Below are 18600 nucleotides of genomic sequence, written 5' to 3'. Positions count from 1 at the left end.
CTCTGGTGCCAGACTCGCCTGGATTCCAATCCTGCCTCCGCCACCGCTTTGCTGTTTGAGCTTTGCTCTGCTTCTGCTTCTCGTAAGAGAGGGACCTAACACTGGCAGGGGCTGGTGAGGGGCCCCCGAGGGGTCCAGTCTCAGGGCTGTGCTGCAGGCGTGGAAGAGTGTGAGCTGGACAGAGAGAGTTGGCTCGTGCCCCGGGGGCCACCGTCTGCCCAGACGACACGGCGCTCCGGCTCCGGCGCTGCAGAGCTGGGCCACGTGCTTCAGAGCTGGGGCCGTGGGGTGGCGCTCTTCGCTAGCCGTTGGCCTGGGCAGCGCGCTCTGCCTGCACGCAGGCTGCCTCTACCAAGGGCGGCTTTGCCGACTGCGGGCAGCACAGATTTTCACATTTACAAATCACACTGTGATGGGTTGCCCACGTACTTTGGGAATTGCTTCCAGGAACCGGATTGGAGGTAGAAGAGATCATCTGGAAATCTTTGATCGAGTCGTCGGTTTCCCTGATCTGGGTTTTGAAAATGCATGGAACGTGGTGAGACCAGGACTTCCTGGACCGAGTTCTCGGACGCAGCTCCCTGCACGGCCGGGCTCCCCGCACTTTTCGCCAGCCCTGCGGATGCGGGATCAGGGCACCCTGACCCCCGGGCTTCGGAATCCAGCCTGGGTACGCGGTCTTTACGTTAAATACATTTTGGGAAGAATCTGTCTGATTGGGGAATTGTTGACACATGTGTAATAACAATTCCTTCCTTTTATTAAACATCCACTAACTGTCTCTCCCAAGCTCCAAACCCTCACCCTATCCAGCCTCCTCGAGCCCCGTCAGTGTGATCTGCCGGCCAAGGTGCTGAGCGCTGGGCCCCAGGAGTCCAGTCCAGGAAGCGATGGAGCCAGAATCCCACCCAGGGGTCAGGGCTCAGCCAACCCCAAGTTCCTGTCGCCCGGAGGGAAACTGCCCTCCCTGCTGGCCACCCCGCACCCCTCGCACGCATGGCTGTCGTGTCACCACACTGCGGTTGTCACTCCCGGACCCACCCTGTCCTGAGGCTACCCCTCCTGGGCTGGAGAACCCAGGAAGGGGACAGTGTGCGTGAGTGTGCGTGTGCGCCGGCGGGGGTCGGGGGAGTGCAAAAGCCCGGGGTGAGGGGGACACACTGAAGCTTACAAAGAGCCTTCACACCCTCGGCTGGTCCCTCTCCCCTCTGTCTACCTCTACCATCTCCTCCCGGGGGCGCTGAGCCTCCAGGACCCCGACTGGACACCGCCCCCTTCGTGCACACGTCAGATTTAAGGTCACCTCCACCGAGGCTGCACTCGCCACCTTCTCCTTTCCAACTCAGAACACCCTACTTTAATTTTCTTCACACTTCGTACTGTCGGATATTCTCCTTTCCTAAAATGTAAGTTCCATGTGATGAGAAATGTGGTCCTAATCCTCGAGCCAATAGGAACCTGTTAAATGAACTATTAAATGAGCTATTCTCAAATCCTTGGTGAAAAACACAGGGAAGCCCTCACATCTTGCAAAGAGGAGCAGAGACACGGAGGGCTTTAAAACAGCTAAAATCCCAGCGCACACTGAGATTCTTTTCCCCACGCGGCGAGACTACACAGCGAACAGTTGGATTCTTCCTACAGTCAGATCTGCGGCCCGTTTGGATGGAGCCAGAAATCCCAAACTTTCTTATAGAGATCTCAGCAACAGAGAAAGGCTGCCCGGTGGCCTGAACCGGGCACCCGGCCGACACAGCCGTGGTCACTGGCCGCCCAGTGGCCGGAGGCGTCGGCACTTTTCCTGCAGCCCTGGCAGCCCCCTTGTTCCTCACTCTGGGAGGGGCTTCCTGAGTGTGAGAAACACGCATGTTGGTAAGACGACCTCCAAGCCCAACTCCAGCACGACTAGGGTGGTAAAATGAGTACAGAAATCCTTGTAATGTGGAGGATTATGGTCCCCCATAAATATTTATGGAGGAACAGCAGTTTCTTAGGCATCATACGCAGGACATCTGCCACCGAAGCCGAAACACAGACTGGATACTTCAGTGCGTAGACTCAAATAATGTGTTGATTTTTTACAAAGGAAAGTCATATTTTTAAAGTGAAGTGCGGGTCAAGGGGCTTATTTTCTTCTAAATTCCTCACCTACCAAAACTGCCTGCCTCGAAGTTCTCAGAAGCAGCTCCCCTGCCCCAAATTCTGGTCCCTTGCTGTCTCCCACCAGGAGACGACCCCCGCGTCCCCTCCTGTCCTGGGGGAGGGTGCAGGCGGGGGAGCCGGGCCCGCCCACCCCCGGCTCCTCCTTGGCCGGCAGCCCGGGCGGGCGTGTGTCCGGCTGGCAGTTTTCCCACTTGCCCTGGAATCCCCCGAAAGAAGCCCAGTCTAACCTCCTGTTGTTTGGGGTTGTTGTTTCCACAGTGCACCCGTGCATATGGCACGTGGAAGCAATTAAAGCAGAGCTGCAGAGTGGCTTGTCCCCGAGGGCTGCGATCTGCCAGGCTCCCTGCCCAGGGAGGCGCCCACTCTCCGGAGTCAGTCTGTGTTGTTGCTTTTTAAGGCCGGTTTTTAACATCAGCCGACAAAAAACAGAAGCGCTTCTGTGCAAAGACGAAGCAGAAGATTTGCAGCTGCTACTGGCAGAGACCACATTTGCCATCTCTTGTCTGGGAACTGCCGCGGACCGTGGACCGCCCTGTCGGGTGGGTGTGTCTTTACTGCTGCCAGAGCCACACACGGGAGGCCGTCCGCGATGGCGTCTCCAGCCCTGTTTGTCACTGGAGGCGGCCACGCAACGTGGCATGGGGACTCCACATGTGTTCTCTTGGCAACTGACTTGCCACTGCTGCCACCTCCATTGCCACCATCAAGCCACGTGTACAGGCATGGCTGGTAAGCGGGCTCTGGGGCCAGAAGCTAACAAATTCTGCCCTCCTTCTCCCCAAAACGGTGGCATCATGTAAAATACAGTTAGAACGGAGGGTCCCTACTTTTCTTACCCTTTGCCCTAATGAGAAAAGAACTGAACTTGGTTAACTCGAATCTGTGGCACAGCAGGGACAGGGTTTACACCATGCCCTTGTCGAAGTAAAATGGTCTTCGTTTACTGGAAGTCGACTTGAGAAGCCCCTGAACGTAGTTAATTAATATGCGAAAATTTAAATTAGACATACTTGTGCAGAAGGGGTTACACAACAGAAAGGAGCAGTCTATTTAACCTAAAGGGGCAGCAATTAATTCTCTCCAAGGTTTGAAGGCATATTCTTCAGGCTTACGCGGGTGGGGGGACCATGAAATGTGAGTAAGTTATAGCGGCAAAGAGCAGATGCACAGAAGACGCTGCCAAACTCCGATTCTAGCGATGCGTATCGCCTCCTTCTGACGGCACAGGATGGAGGGAAGAGAGCAGTGGATGAAGTTTTGATAACGATTTAGGCTGACTGAACGTTAGCCTAATTCACTTTAACGTTTAGACTTGTCAAGTAATTTGCTCTGAACTCCCAAATAATAAATGTAAAAGTGAAGTAAATGGCATCAGGCCGGCCAGAGGCTGAGGGGAGGGTGGAATTCACACCCAGAGTGGGCCTCTGCTGTTTCTACTTCAGACGCCAGCCTTCGTGGCCGGGGACAGCTGGACCAACGGTCCTGGGACAACGCGTGCGTGTTTCACTCCCAACTTGGCAGCCACCGGGCTGTGTGCGTGTGTGTGTGCGTGTGTAAGAGAGAGAGAGAGAGACACCCTTGGCTGGACGAGTCAGAAGACCACGAAGTTCCCTCCTATCTCTGATTCACCAGAAAGATGAAAGCTGCTGGCAGGCAGGGAGCAGGGTGTCTTGCTGGGCTGTGTGACAAGCTCAGTGTTAATTTCTGCAAGCTCAAAAGTAACGAGCATTGTTATAAATTCCTAGGTATTGTCAGCCTCAGCTGGGCTGGGTGGGAGCCCCTGGGTTCCGTCCCTTGTGGTCTGTGCTCACTTGAAAAGATGATCTGTGGCATCGATAAGAGAACAGCACAGAGGCAGAAGCACTCAGCTGTGCGCTTTGATTTAAGGAAACAAGCTGGTCTCCAGGACGCTAGACAGTCACTTTGTTTTAAATATGCCCACAGATTTCAGTATCACTTGAATATCTGGAAGAGAATTACGGGTATTCAGAGCATTAGTGGACCTAGGGTTCAAGGCTTGAACAGAAAAAAAAAGTCCCAAACACCTGAACGAGAATATTTTCCATGTCTTTCTCCGATGAAAATCAAGCTCTGTCATGTACCACCTGCAGCAGCGTTTCCCACATTTCAGGCCTTCCCATCCCACCTGCACTGCTGTGGCCACACCCTCAGATCACCTGTCCTGCTATCAACTATAACTGGCTTATGTTTCTCTAAACCAAATTAATTTTTAGCTTAAATAAATTTATTTAAAATGAGACTGGATATCACTACTATAAAATTATTCTTTAGTCTTTTAGGAGTACTCCATTTTTAACATGCAGGCTTGCATTAACAAAGTCTAAAATTAATCAGAATCTTTACCCTCCTCTAGACTGAGCCAGAACCTGAGACTGCTTCCCCTGCAATGAGCGTCTGTGCTACATGTTACTGTCACCCAGAATTTGTTTTCATCTTGTTTTTAAACCCGCCAATAAGCCCTTTTTATTATTACATGTTGTGAAGTCAATGTGGTTTATTGAGGTTTATTTATGTTTAACTTTTTAAAGAAATTTCGCTAATGCCTCTTGCACGTCATTCTTCCTCCTGGATTTTCCTTATTTCCTTAGTAGTTCTTTCAGCCAGGGTCTGTTTGAATGTGTCTGTATGTCGTTATTTCACCTTAAGATGGTTTAGCAAGGAGTGAACAGTCCTGTGTTGACGTCCACGTTCTACCAGCATTTTGAAGACATCATTCCATTGTATCTTTGACTCTATTTTGCAGTTGAGAAGTCTGCCGTCACCGTCACTTGTCTGCAGGGAACCCATGTTTCTTGCTGACCCCACTGCAAGATTGTCTCTCTGTCTTTGGTAACCTGTGATTTTTCACGGCAGAGCATTTAGATATGGATTTCTTTTTATGTATCCTGCTTGGGACTTAGTCTTCTGAATCCAAAAGGCTATTTCTTTAATCACTTCTGTGAAATCCCCAGGCATTACCTCTGCACGTGGCCTCTGCGCCACTTCTCTGTCCTTTCCTGGGACACCTGTTAGGTGGGTGTTGGGTCCCCTTGGTGGCCTCCATCCTGTCACCTTTTCCATATTATCCTATCATCAGCCTCCTAGTCCCTCTGCCCTCCACCTACCCTCCCTGTCTCCACTTGGGCTCCATGCACAGAAATCACTGGAAGCTCATTTTTATTCCTAGTTCCCTTTATTCCTTTATTGCTTCCAGAACACCACCTCACTCATCACAGAGTTGCAGTAAGCGTTTGGCGATTTGACTTAGATTTAAGAAACATCAGGGGAACTTCCCTGGTGGTGCAGTGGTTAAGAATCTGCCTGCCAATGCAGGGGACATGGGTTCGAGCTCCGGTCCGGGAAGATCCCACATGCCGCGGAGCAACTAAGCCCGTGCGCCACAACTACTGAGCCTGCGCTCTAGAGCCCACAAGCACAACTACTGAAGCCCGCAAGCCACAACTACTGAAGCCCGTGCGCCTAGAGCCCATGTTCCGCAACAAGAGAAGCTACCACAATGAGAAGCCCGTGCACCACAACGAAGAGTAGCTCCCGCTCGCCACAACTAGAGAAAGCCCACATGCAGCAATGAAGACCCAACGCAGCCAAATAAATAAATAAATAAATAAAATTTTAAAAAGAAATACACAACCAAGTAGATATTTAAAAAAAAAAAAAAGAAAGAAAGAAACATCAGGAACCAGAATTCAACTAAAAACGTTTCCCCCAAGAACCTCATAAAACAAACAGGGTCACGTTTATAGACTTTCTCATAGGCGTCCTGTATTTTCCTTTGGCAGCCAGCCTGATCTCATTCAGGCCTGGCCTCATTTATTTTTGGTCCCACGCATATGAGCCAGCACTTACTTTGATAAGTGTACTAACGCTTCCGCGCTTTGACAGACAAGTCATCGCCCCAGCTCCCTAGTGGGCACCAGTGTCCACCCACCTCCTGCAGGAAGGCGGGCCTCGCCACCCTCGGGCTCCAGTCTGTTCCCGGCAATCAGTTCTCCAGGATGACCCTCTCCAGAGAGAAGAAACTTCAAGTGCAGCGTGTGAACGCCCTTCCTAAACCCCAAGCTCCCCTCTACGCAGAAGGGCAGGTGGAGGGGCCACGGGGCGGCCACGGCTTCCCGCTGCCTCACCAGCCTGCAGGGCCCTCCTGCACATCCTGGTCTGCGGCCTGGAGGGAAGCTTCTGTCCCGGAGCCTGGGGACACACCCAAAGCTGGAAGAAGGCCCCCGACCCAGTGCTCCCAAGGAAGTCTCCACCTGCCACTGGGCTTGGATTTCCATGAGTCTGGACACCTCCCATATCCAGATGGTCTAATTAGGCAACACGCTGGCTTTCAAAGCACTGGGAGCATCAGCTCCAAGGCTCCTGGCCCTTCGTCCTGAAGATCCCGGCCCGAGCAGAGGACAGCCAGCGGAGGGCGGGTCGAGGGCTGAGAACCAAGCCTCAGTTTGCAGATGGAAGTCAGTTTGTGCCCTGGGCTTCGTTCTCCAAACGCAGCAACCCCAGAGTGTTCCTGGGGTAATGCTGAGGGTGGGGAGGTCAGGGGACGGGGAGAGAGAGTCCTTGTGGCTGGCTGGCCGCCAGAGAGAAGCCCAAACACCTGGGCACCAGGTGTGCCTTGTGCGCGAGGCCTGCCGTTGACCGGCGGCTGCACGTCCCACCCGGAGCTGCTCTGCTGGGCTGGGGCGCGGAGGACAGGCGTCCGCAGCCAGCGCCTTCCTGCCGTCCCCCTCCTCTCCCACCTCCAGGCCGCGGCTCCCGTGCTGCCTGTCGGCTGTGGCCGGGCATCAGCCTGGGATGTCCAACACCGACCTCGGCGCTCGCTCAGCTGGTTCACACCTTGCCGTCTGTGAACATTCGCTGGAGGGGTGCGCCGCTGCTGGGTACACTGGTGGTCCACGCCGCAGTCACGGAGAGGTAAGTCAAGAAGCCACCGGCTGGCCACGCTGCCCTAACCAACAGCCACTTCTGCAAAGTCAGGGCTGCCGTGGCAGTGCCCACTCCGTCGGAGTTCCCCGGGCCAGGATGACATGGAAAGTGAAAGCCACCTTGGATCTGCTCTGGTTCACGGAGCACCTGCCTCCCTCCGAGGGGGGAGCTTGCGGAGAGGGTCCTCCTTCCTTCCTCTGGGGGTCTGTGCCTGACCGTCTCCCTCTCAGGGTAACAGGTCTGGAGGACAGGCACGTCTGGCTCTTCCACCCTAGCTAGCTCTGGGCATGTCACCTAATCTCTATTTGTGAAAAAGAGGGACGGCCAAACCCATCTTTCCAGGGTACGGAGCGGAGTGAAAGCAGGGCCCAGCGCAGAGCCGGATGCGGCAGGGGGCTCAGGATAGGCTGGCGCGCCCCCCTCGCCTGTCCCCTTGGTCGGGTACTGCTGGCTGTAGTGTTGGAAGATTTTAACATATTTCATTTTAAAATGAAGCAAGTTTAGGGGGGAAGAAATGGATGTGGCTGCCAGTGGTATCCATTCTCTGCCAGAAAACACCGAGGGGGCCTGACGCCCATCCTGGGACCCACGCACGGGCATCTCAGGAAATACGGAGCCACACGAAGAGCCGCAGAGGACCCTCCCGTCTCCGTCCCCCGCAGCCCCTCGGGGAGCAGTCCCCGCCAGGGCAGGTGACTCCCGTCACCATCACCACCCTGTGTGTCACTCTGCAGCTGCCCAACTGGGACGGGGAGGAGGGAAATGCACTAGCAAAAGCAAGAGGGTAGAAAACACAGAGTGATCGCGTGACCAGCGGCTCCACGAGGTCTGCACCCCGAAGAGCTGAAAACAAGGCCTCAAACACACACGCGTTCACAGCAGCTCCAAGCATGGCGGTCAAAAAGTGGAAACAGGGGCTTCCCTGGTGGCGCAGTGGTTGAGAATCTGCCTGCCAATGCAGGGGACGCGGGTTCGAGCCCTGGTCTGGGAAGATCCCACATGCCACGGAGCAACTGGGCCCGTGAGCCACAACTACTGAGCCTGCGTGTCTGGAGCCTGTGCTCCGCAACGAGAGAGGCCGCGATGGTGAGAGGCCCGCGCACCGCGATGAGGAGTGGTCCCCACTTGCCGCAACTGGAGAAAGCCCTCGCACAGAAACGAAGACCCAACACAGTCATAAATAAATAAATAAATAAATAAATAAATAAATAAATAAATAAATAAATAAATAAATAAAAAAGTGGAAACAAGTGTCCACGACAGGTGATGGCTAAACAGGCGTGCTGTACACACACTGGACGATAACTTGGCCATAAAAAGGAACGAAGCCCTGGCACAGGCTGCAACCTGGATGAACCCGGAAAACACAATGCTCAGTGAAAGAAGCCAGAAACACAGGCCCCGTGGTGTATGATTCCATTTATGTGAACCTTCCAGAATAGGCAACTCCACAGAGACAAAGATTAGTGGAGGCCAGGGGCTGGGAGAGGCGGAATCAGAAAGTGACCGCTAATGGGTCCGGGGTTTCCTTGGGGATGAGGAGAGACCTTTGAGTAGAGGCGGTGGTATTGCACAGTATTGTGACTGTACTAACGATGTCCACTTTATGATGGTGAGTTTCATATTATGTGAATTTCACCTAAAAAAAAAATACTTCATAGAAGTGTGCACCCGCTCCAAAAACAAAACAAAACGAAACAAAACCCCCCCACTAAACTAAAAGAGTAAATCTGTATGTGTCTCTCTGTGAGAATCAACACGGACACAACAAAGCAGAACTCGGCCTGAACCACCCCCAGGTGAAGACATCCGCTTTGCAAACTCCCCGTCGACCGTAAACTTCTTCCTACTCTAAACCAGTGAGATCCCTCGCGCTGAGCTGCTCTTTTCCTGATTTGGCTTGTTTCACATTTGAAGTAACTTGGGATCAGCTCTAATATTTTTTGCTTTAGAAAAGTAGTAAAAATTAATTAATCTACAACTGTACTGATAGCAAAAGTTAATAGAAATTTTAATAAAAATACCACCTCAATAAGCTTCCCTATTGTTCTAATAAATGCAATAGTAGTTTAGAATTATAGATAAAAAAATTAATAAAACAGCGGTGGCTAGGGACCACAAAGCTCAAATAACGGGACGCAGCCTCTGCTCAGCTCCTGAAGACGGAGCAGAGAGGGGTGCCCTCAGAGTGCACCTCTCGTTTCACACTGTGCATTGGAAATGTTCTCGAATATTTAACGAATGCTCCTTGTTTGGTGGCTTATTTTTAATTATGCAGACATTTTTATCCAATGCCAAAGAGGCTTGGAGACAATTTTGAGAGCCAAGTGTCCAAAATGCAGTGATATATGCACAGAGAAACTAGGCAGGGGGAGGTTTTTAGGAAAACCCAGACACTCGGCTGTGAGCACACGGAAAGCAGAGGCCCGAGTCTGGGTGGTTTCCTAGTAGTAAATGTTGTTTGTCGGATTGGTTTTTCTTTCCGATACTGTGACAGGAGCTTAAGGATGGAGGACACCACTGATCTCAGGGGAAACAAAAACAGGCTTCATTTTCCAGGACCGGAAGACCACCGTGTCTCTCCCGGGGGCCTCTCCCAGGGCCTCACATCAGCCTGGTCCTCAAGGTGGGTAGAGAGACTGCAGGCGTGATGGGGGTTCACCTGAAAGGCAGCTTCGTGGGGAAATCCTTTTAAAGAAGTGTGTGTCAGAGCCCAGGGGTTCCAGTAACATCTGCCCAGTTCAGAACATCTCTGCTGGCCAGGCCTCTGGGGGGAAAATCAAATGGGAATGTTTTGGGTCAGGTAGAAAATTTTAAAAGGTGAGGGAAGCATGGAAACGAAAGTCACAGGGAAGAGGAAAACGTTTTCTTTAGGTGTTTTTTTTTTCTTTCTTTTGACAGCGCTGCAGGGCAGGCGGGATCTTAGTTGCCCGACCAGGAATCCAACCCGTGCCCCCTGCAGTGGAAGCGTGGAGCCCCAACCACTGGACCGCCGGGGAAGTCCTTTTAGTTGGCTGTAACTGAGTCAGCTTTCTTCACTAAATGCCAGAGCCGGAATCTAAACCAATCGGAACATTGCCACAAAGTGGTGGGCACACAGGGCAGGGCTAGGCAAAGTGCGACCTGCAAGGCCCACGAGGGGCTAGAGGCAGTAAACTGAGGCCTCCAGAGGGAGGGGTCCCCGGCCCTCCCCGCCCGCCTGCCGTGCCTCCCAGCACCCGTGGCCACCGGAGGGTGAGCAGGGCTGTCCTCCGCCATCCCCAGGCGCTGGCACTTGCTTAAATGGGAGTTGTGGGCCCTTCCTGGGCCACCTTTACTGTCCCCCCAGAGTGGGGGCCAAGACCCGGCCACGGAAAAAAAAAGGCTGCTTTAGAAATAAGCACCTTAGGAGGAAAGGCATGGAGGAAGGCACAAAAATGCCTCAGTGGACTTTCCCTCAGGACGTGGACCCTCCAGGGAGGCCGCACCTGCATGAGCTCTGAGACCCCGTTCCTGGGGGACAGCTCTCCTGGGGGAAAACTTGAGAAATCTTTAAAAAATTATGGAAAATTTCAACCATGAACAAAAGCAGAGAGACTTAACAGCATGGATTCCCCAAGTACCCATCACCAACATGTTCCTCTCTCCCCTGTACTCTTTTTTCCTTTATTGTAGTAAAACATACACAGCATAAAATTTACCATTTTAATCATTTTAAAGTGTGCAGTTCAGGGGCATCAAGTACATTCACACTGTTGTACAGCCATCACCACCGTCATCTCCAGAACTCTTTCATCTTCCCAAACTGAGGCTCTGCCCCCGTTAAACACTGAGTCTCCTCCCCAGGCCCCCGGCCCCCACCCCCTACTTCCTGTCTCTGTGAACCTGACTCCCCCAGGGACCTCGTAGAAGTGGGATCACACAGTGTCTGTCCTTCTGCATCTGGCTTATTTCACTGAGCACCATGTCCTCAAGAATCATCAACCCCTCCGCTGTTTTCAGACTCAAGAAATCTTGAATCCCCAGAGAAACCCAATACTCAGCTCGAGCTGCAACCGCCTTTACCTTCCTTTAGAACAATAACAATACTTTTCCCAACTCTCTCCCGGTCTAAACTCACTTGGTCCTCACGGCCAGCTCACCCTGTAGCGGAGCTGGGCACGTGGGGCTCAGAGAGGAGGACACGCTGCTGCAGCGTCGCTCAGACGGTAGACGGGACGCCGCGGGCTCCTGTGCAGCCTCCGTCCCCGGGGCCCTCGCTGCCTCATACAGGAAGATGGTCTGACTTCTGCACGATCTGTCGTTAGGTCATCTGGTCCAGGACTTTCCAAAACGGAGGACAGCGAGCTCCTGGTGGCCTGCGAGATGACCACGGGGGCGCACAAACAAGCACTTTTTAGTTTAATAACCATCACTTATCTCAAAACACGTATGAGAGAAAGCAACGGGCACGCTGAACTTAGGATTTCATAGATTGGGTTGAGGACGGGACTGAGTCAAAGGGCGATTCTGGGGAATCCCCTGGCCGTCCGGGGGTTGGGATTCAGCACTCTCACTGCCGTGGGCTGGGGTTCAATCCCTGGTCGGGGAACTGAGATCCCGCAGGCCTTGCCGTGCGGCCAAAAAAAAAAAAAAAAGGCAATTCTGTTTCAAGTAGATTTAAAGAGAAATAGAAAGTAAATCATGGCATGTGGATAGGAGGATACGGCAAGACCTGCACACCTGAAATTTGGGAGACACTGAGTCCAGAGGGCTTTCTTCTCCGGGGGGTAAAGACAAGCCACCTCGACATCCAGGGCCAGCCCCCCCCAGAAGCCCCCGTGCTGTCCTGTTGGGCGTCAACCGCTTCTCAGAGCAGCAGCGCCAAAGTCACTCTCTGGGAAGAAATGAGGGGAAACACGTCTTCGCGCCTAAGACAGACAAAAACGGCACCACGGTGCAAGGCACAGCGGACCGGACCTCCTCTCCCGGCTGAAATGACCCATCCAGCGGCTCCTGGGTCTGGAGAGTCACTGAGCTTCTCTAAGACACCCGGTTACAGAACGAGCCCTGCTTCCTGACGGCCCCCAGCCCGAGCCGGGCCGCCCCCCGGGCCTGCCCCAGCCCCTCCGGGGCCTGCAGCCCACTTGGCTCCTTCTGGCCCCAGCTTTCTGCCCCCCGAGTCCCAGGCGTGCCCTCTCCCCCCGGCCCCGAGCACCGAGCCCCACCTGCGCACCTGGGTCCTGGTGGCCTCGGCCGGCGAGCAGGGCAGCTGTGCCAGGTCACAGCCTGGAGCGAGGCCTGGGGCCGACGGCTCAGGCCGCGTCCCACACGCCGGGCCTCGGCCACGGGCGTCCCGGGGCCTCGGTCGGCAGCCCCGCCCCTTCCGGCTGGCGCCCGCTGGGCTTCCGGTCTCTTCTCTGTGTCTGGGCAGTTCTGGATGTTGAATCTGGGCGTTGAATCTCCTCTGTCTTGAGGTCTGTCGTTCGTCACCCATCACACACATACTCCCTGGCCACAAGGTCATTCTCAGTGACTTCGGGGGAAACTGCGGGCAAATGACCGTGAAACACCCCTGCAGCTCGGGGGCGGCTGGGGCCCTCCCCGCAGCCACCGTCCTGCCCGCGCTTTTATTCCATCGCGTTGATGAAAGCAAAGGAGGGCACTTCAGTGATGAAGGCCACCTTGAGAGCGGGCACAGTTAAGCCGCCGCGTGGGACACACTGGGCCCCTGACCCCTGGACCCTTGGGCCCATCTGACTGGTCAGAGAAGGGGGGTGGCTGGTTCCCACAGCCCTGCAGCTCGCACTCGTCCTACTCCTTGTAGGTCCAAGAATCAGACAGGTCCTACATCCTCGAATCAGACCAGTCAGGGTAGAGGGAACAGGGCCTGGCCTCCTGTCTCCAGAGCGGCCTGCTCGGGGCAGGGGAGCGTGTGACAGTCGTTCCCGAGCCAGGGACGGTAACGAGGGGTCTGGGAGTGATCCCGGGGCGGGGGCCCTACAGCCCCACCGGCTTTGGGGACCGCAGTCCTCTCCCCGGGGTCTCCCAGGCTCTCTCCTCGCTTGCCGCTGCTTGTGCCTCTGGAAGGACAGCTTTCTTGCAATGAGGACAACGGGAAGCCGCAGAGAGCAATCTCCCGCGCTCCCGAGGGGGCCTGGGGACACCCCCGGTGGCCGGATGGGAAGGCAGGACAAGGAAGCCCGCGGTGACTTAAGTTTAAACTTGGGCGTCTCTCTGCCATCTCAGCTGCCATCCGCGAGGATACGGGTGAGTCCCGGCTTGTGCCAGTGACTCTGGCGGGTGTGTGGTTCCTTCTCATGAACCTGCCGCCTCTCCCCAGATTTCCACTCTGGCAGCTCCGGAACTCACGGTTTCTGTAGCCTTTAACTGTAGTTAATTCCGACTGTCAGCTGTTCTCGTTTTTTCTCCTGGTGGGTGGAGTAAAGCTGACATCTGACTCTATAGCTAAGTCAAAGGCAGCAGGAACATAATTCCTTTAACTCTGCCTTTGTTTATGAATTTCTTCAGAGCCATTTAGACTTCCCCCTGTCACCCGCCACTGCCATAAATCACTGGGCAGGAATGAGCTCAGACGGGTGGGGGGGTGGGACGGGAGGGTGGGGGGGGGCGGCCCTGAGTCGTCAGGAGCGGGTGGGAGGAGGGAGGGGGCCGCCCGCATCTGTGCTCTTGTGTGGAACTTCCGTTCTGTCACCTCCAACGCCTGCCTCAGTTTCTCTTGTACAGAGTAGCTGGACGGGCTCTGCTGAGAATTAATTAACAAATGTCCATTAAACGTTCGTAGGGCGAGTGCTCTGCAGCTACTAAGTGGTATTAAATAATTACAACCTCAAATTAGGAGCCATCGTGTCGTCGATCCGATACATGAGAATGTTGTGCTACGTCTTTTCACAATGCCTTTATTTAACAAGAGCTGATCTTGGCAATTTGGTTTATTTTCTCAGCCCTTTTAATTTCAGACTCGGGTTATTAGCAGATAACTGCTCATTTCTGCTGTAGATCAAGAAAATGCTCATTAGAAACCCGATGCTGTGATTGCTAGGAGTTTAGGCTTGTAAAGAATGGGATGATGGCAAGATTTGGTGCTAAAAATGGGCTAAATTCAAAAATAATTTTTTGCTTAGGGAAAACAGAATGGCAGTTTCTGAACTGAATAACCTCTTAAGTGCATTAAAATTGAAATCATAGTTGACAAAGCACCATGGCCGTTGAATGTCACATTGACCTCAAGGCTGGGGAGGAAGGAGTTAGGGACGGCTGTGAGGACCCTCCCCGAGGCCACTCTGGGTGCCCAGCCAGCCCCAGTGTTAGCATGTCACTGACCCGAGGGAAAGGTGTGGTCTCCACCACGCTGGAGCCACCTGGCACTCACAGGAGCAGACAGAAAAGAGAGGGGGCCAGAGGTGATTTTAAGAACATATCTATTAACTCACAGACATAGAGAACAGACTTGTGGTTACCAAAGGAGAGGGCGTGGGGGAGGAAAGGATTGGGAGTTTGGGGTCAGCAGATGCAAACTAGTATATATAGGATGGACAAACACAAGGTCCTACTGTAGAGCACAGGGAACTATATTCAATAACCTGTGATAAACCATAATGGAAAAGAATATATGTATATACGTGTGTGTGCAACTGAATCACTTTGCCGTACAGCAGAAACGAACACAACATTGTAAATCAACTAGACTTCAACATAATTTTTTTAAAAAGAACATATCTGTAAACTGAAAAAAAAAAAAAATGCTGATGTTTAAAACAGATGTCCTGGGTGGGGACAAGTGCCTTGTTGATCCACAGAGAGAGAGTTTTCAGGCCTGACCCTCACATTCCTCATTTATACACTCCTTCCCAGACTGGTAGAATTTCTTTTTGCAAAATTATCCTTGTCTAATCCATAGAGACGGAAAGTGGATTAGTGGTTGCCAGGGGCTGGGGGGGGGGAGGGGCGGAGGATGGGGAATGATTGCTAATGGGTGCGGGTTTATTTTGGGGGCGATGGCAATGTGCTGGAATTAGTGGCAATGGCCGCGTGGCTCTGTGAATGCATTAAAAATAGGGCACTGTACACTCTAAAAGGGTGCATTTGCTGGTGTGGCAGTGACATCTCAATAAAGCTGCTATTTAACAGTTACCCTCGCCTCTCGATGCTGGCCTGACTCCAGCTCCTGGACCTCGAGTCCCTGGCCAGAGCGGCAAACGCCCGGGAAGCGGCTCTGCCGGTCCTGCCGGCCGCACTGAACTCTGTCAGCGTCAGCCTTTGCTTTTGCCTAAACACTTGCACAAATTGTCGCGTGCGAAGCCCTCCAGGACCAACCTTGGGTCAGTATTCCAAGCTGCGCCTGAAGCAGAGAGAGGGCCTGGGCTTCCGCTACATTGTAAAGCTGACGTGTAAAATCCCTGTAGGAGCAAAACTGGAGCGTGACTTGGGCTCCAGGCAAAGAAACGGAAGGAGACAAGGAGGCCCCTTCCTTCTGGACTCTTGACAACCACCAGACCCTCTGAAAGGAGTCGTGGTTTCCCTGTCACTAGGTCAGCAGCAGAAAAGAGCAGAGCTGCCCAGAATCAGACCTTTGGTTCACGGGCACCAGGGCTGGGGCGTGGGCAGGGAGAGGCGAGTTCCTGCCAGAGGTGTCATGGCGACCTAGGGCGATCTTACTGTGCCCTTTCTTGTTTCTCTTGCAATCTCTTTATTTTAAATGTTAAATGAATTTTAAAAACAAGAAGGTAGTCTAGGCAGACTTAGAAACTGGAACCCCTTTCACCTAGCCTTGACATACGACGTCTCCAGGGGAGACATTCGGTGTCTTGCAGACGGCCTTGCAAAGGGCCACTGCTGAGCTCCCAGAGCGGCGTTTGTGGGATAGCACATGAAAGCAAGCAGGTTCCAGGTGAAAAAAGCGGGGGTCTCCAGGAGCCTGATGCCAAGACCAGACTGTTTATCAGCGTCCTCATGCATCTCAGCACCGCCTGGGCCCACCCACCTCCTGCTGGCACCCCAATACCCACTGTGGAGAAAGGTGACCTTCTGGATGCCCCTGGGCCATGATCCACCTCCCTCGTGCCTCACTGGTCAGAATAAGGAGCCCTGGGCCAGACAGAGTGCTTCCAGAAGAGTGAAGAGGGACCACAGCTGCAAAGACACCAGTGGCACATGCCAGCGCCCTCCCAGAAGCTGCCTGTAGGTTCCAGCTAACGCCCCTCATCTCTAGGGCGCAGCGAGTGGAAACCTCTGCAGCGTTTCCAGGTGCAGCACCCCTGAAGGCCAGGTGGGAGGGAGTGATCATTCGGCGCGGCCTCAGGCCCCCGGGCCCGGGCCCCGCTGTGCGGGGAAGGCCTAGGTAGTGGCGGGTGCTGCAGCTGCACCCCCGGAGGAGCCCAAGTGCCCCTGCCCGCTCTGGGGGGCCAGCTCTCCTTCCCGGGGCAGGACCGGGAATCCGGTCAACCTGCAACCCCGCTTAGCCACAGTTCTTGGTCTTTGTTTACCAGGCCACGAGGCGGGCCTGCCTCTCTCCCCAGCCGTTCTCTCTGCCAGCTTCACGTCCAGCGAGGGACAAAGGGGCCTGCGGCGGATTAGCTGCCCGGCGGGCGGGCGGGGGCGCCGTTCCCGCGGCGGCAGCTGCTCGCCGGCCCTGCCAAGGCGGCCGTCCTGGTCCCCGTCCCCATGGCCGTCCCCGTTTACTGAGGGCGGAGCTCGGCCCCGGCAGGACGCCTCCTCTGTTTATCTGCAAGGCCAGCCCCGTCCCCGCCCCGTCGGGCCGGCCGGGCCAGGCTGCGGGCCGTGGGGTCAGCGGCGGACAATGGGGCTGCGCGCGCGCGTCCGCCCGACTCCGGCCCTTTGTTGCCGGAGCCTCGTGCCGATGGGTTAATGGGGCAGAAGCGATCGGTGAAGGGCGACAGAAGTGGGCTTTGAAAGAGGGTGTCAGCGCAGGGCAGCGAGACAAAGGCCAAAACACACAAGGGCGGAGAGGGACAGATGGGGACGGGCGGCGGGAACAATTAGGCGGCGAGCGCGGGGTGGGCGCGGCTCCATCATTCTGCGGTTAACCAGGCCCGGCCGGCGCCGCCCCTGCGCCCCTGCGCCCGGGGAGGACGGAGGGATGGAGGGACGGAGGGCGGGAGGAATCCCCTCCTCATAAACAGCCGCAGAGCAGGTCCTGGGCGGCCGGCCGGCCACCCTCAGTTTCCTGCAGGACGGCCTGGGAACGCTTCGCGGGGACAGCGCAGCCCCGGGGCCGCCGCACTGTCAGCGTCCCCGGCCCGGCTCGCCGAACCAGCGCGAGGACCGGTCCGCGGGTGCGAGCCGCGCCCGCCAGGCGGCGCTGCTTCCCGCCCGGCCGCGGCCGGCTCAGCAACCCGATGCTGTTTAATTAACGTGCAAATTGAGTAGATTAAATGACTCTAAATAATTAGCCCCAGATCCTATAAACAGGATAACATATTTAATTAAGCAGCGATATAGATTTTGGAAACTGTTAATGTATTTTTAGAATGACTGCTTAGATCTTTCACTTTTCCCCCGTAACTTCAAACATGTAACTACAGCCCTTGGTACGTGGATAAATATCTGGAAACAAGATTACGCCTGTTAACTTCAACTAATAGAAATGTTGGCTTAACAGGGACTTGCTCCGTCCCGGCGCCGGCGCCGCTTGCGGCCCGATGGCCCGAGCTGGGGGCCGGTTCTGTTCAACTTGGTGGCGAGGGGGGTGCGTGTGTACACACGCATGTGCCCGCCACCCTCGACAGAGGGGTAGGATGATGCGGGATGAGGGGGGACGGAAGGAGGTAAGTGAAAAATACAATCCAATTTCATTATATCAATCACATTTAATTGGCAATTTGTACAAGCAATGACCGGGCTGGCTTTAGGTAAAACTATTAGGCGACAGGCGGGTGTGCTACTAAAATTCTTGGTTAGTTAATTAGTGTCTGAACTGCGGAGGGAAAGGATCCTCAGATTTACTCTCTACAAAGAGAGAGCAGCCCAGACAATTCATTAGGCAGGCGGCTTGTAAATTAGAGCTAAGTTAACCTGATTTCCCTTAATTAAAACATCTTTTCTCGTTTACGATGTGGATATAAGTAGATCTCCAGGGTTTTGAATTTTCTGCAACAGCAGATGGTCAGCTAGAAGCAGATAATAGTTAACGCTTTCTCTCTACCAGATCCGAACAACGTGAGCCGCTGGCCCATCTGAGGATTCAAAGGAGAGATAACAAAGCGTGTTAACCCTTCCCGGTCTCCCGCTCCGCTCCCGAGACTCCGAGGGAGGAGCTGCCCCTGGCCTGGGGGACCCTGGCCGCAGGAACCCTGGGCAGGAGAGGGGACAAAGGTGGCCGGGGCAGTGGTCGCCGGGATGTCTCCTTAGGAGGGGAGAGTCCAGGGAGAGGGAGGGAGGGACACTGTCTGCTGTGTCACCTGGTGGGCAGGGTGCAGGGAGGCGGCCACCTGCAGACTTCCCTTCTGGGCGGCCGGCCACTGCCTGGCCGTCCAGCCATCTGCCCGGCACAGC

The 18600-nt window shown here is 54.4% G+C and overlaps 2 long non-coding RNA genes across 2 annotated transcripts; one reads left to right on the top strand and one right to left on the bottom strand.

Annotated features, from left to right (window-relative positions):
• Positions 1–607: 607 nt before the first annotated feature.
• LOC309613039 lies at positions 608–3117 on the top strand. The gene is made up of 2 exons (XR_014235486.1): positions 608–670; positions 2422–3117. It is a non-coding gene; the product is annotated as an uncharacterized lncRNA (long non-coding RNA).
• Positions 3118–3216: 99 nt separating this feature from the next.
• Positions 3217–13613, bottom strand: LOC309613038. Its single transcript, XR_014235485.1, has 5 exons — positions 12302–13613; positions 11809–11962; positions 10491–11444; positions 8366–9874; positions 3217–8029 (listed from the first exon to the last, which is right to left on the bottom strand). It is a non-coding gene; the product is annotated as an uncharacterized lncRNA (long non-coding RNA).
• Between the last annotated feature and the right edge of the window lie 4987 nt (positions 13614–18600).

This window comes from Balaenoptera borealis (genome assembly GCF_965194805.1).
Source record: "Balaenoptera borealis genome assembly, chromosome: 16".
Lineage (NCBI taxonomy): Eukaryota > Metazoa > Chordata > Mammalia > Artiodactyla > Balaenopteridae > Balaenoptera > Balaenoptera borealis.
The sequence above is the reverse complement of the archived record's forward strand: the minus strand, read 5'-3'. Positions and strand labels throughout refer to the sequence as shown.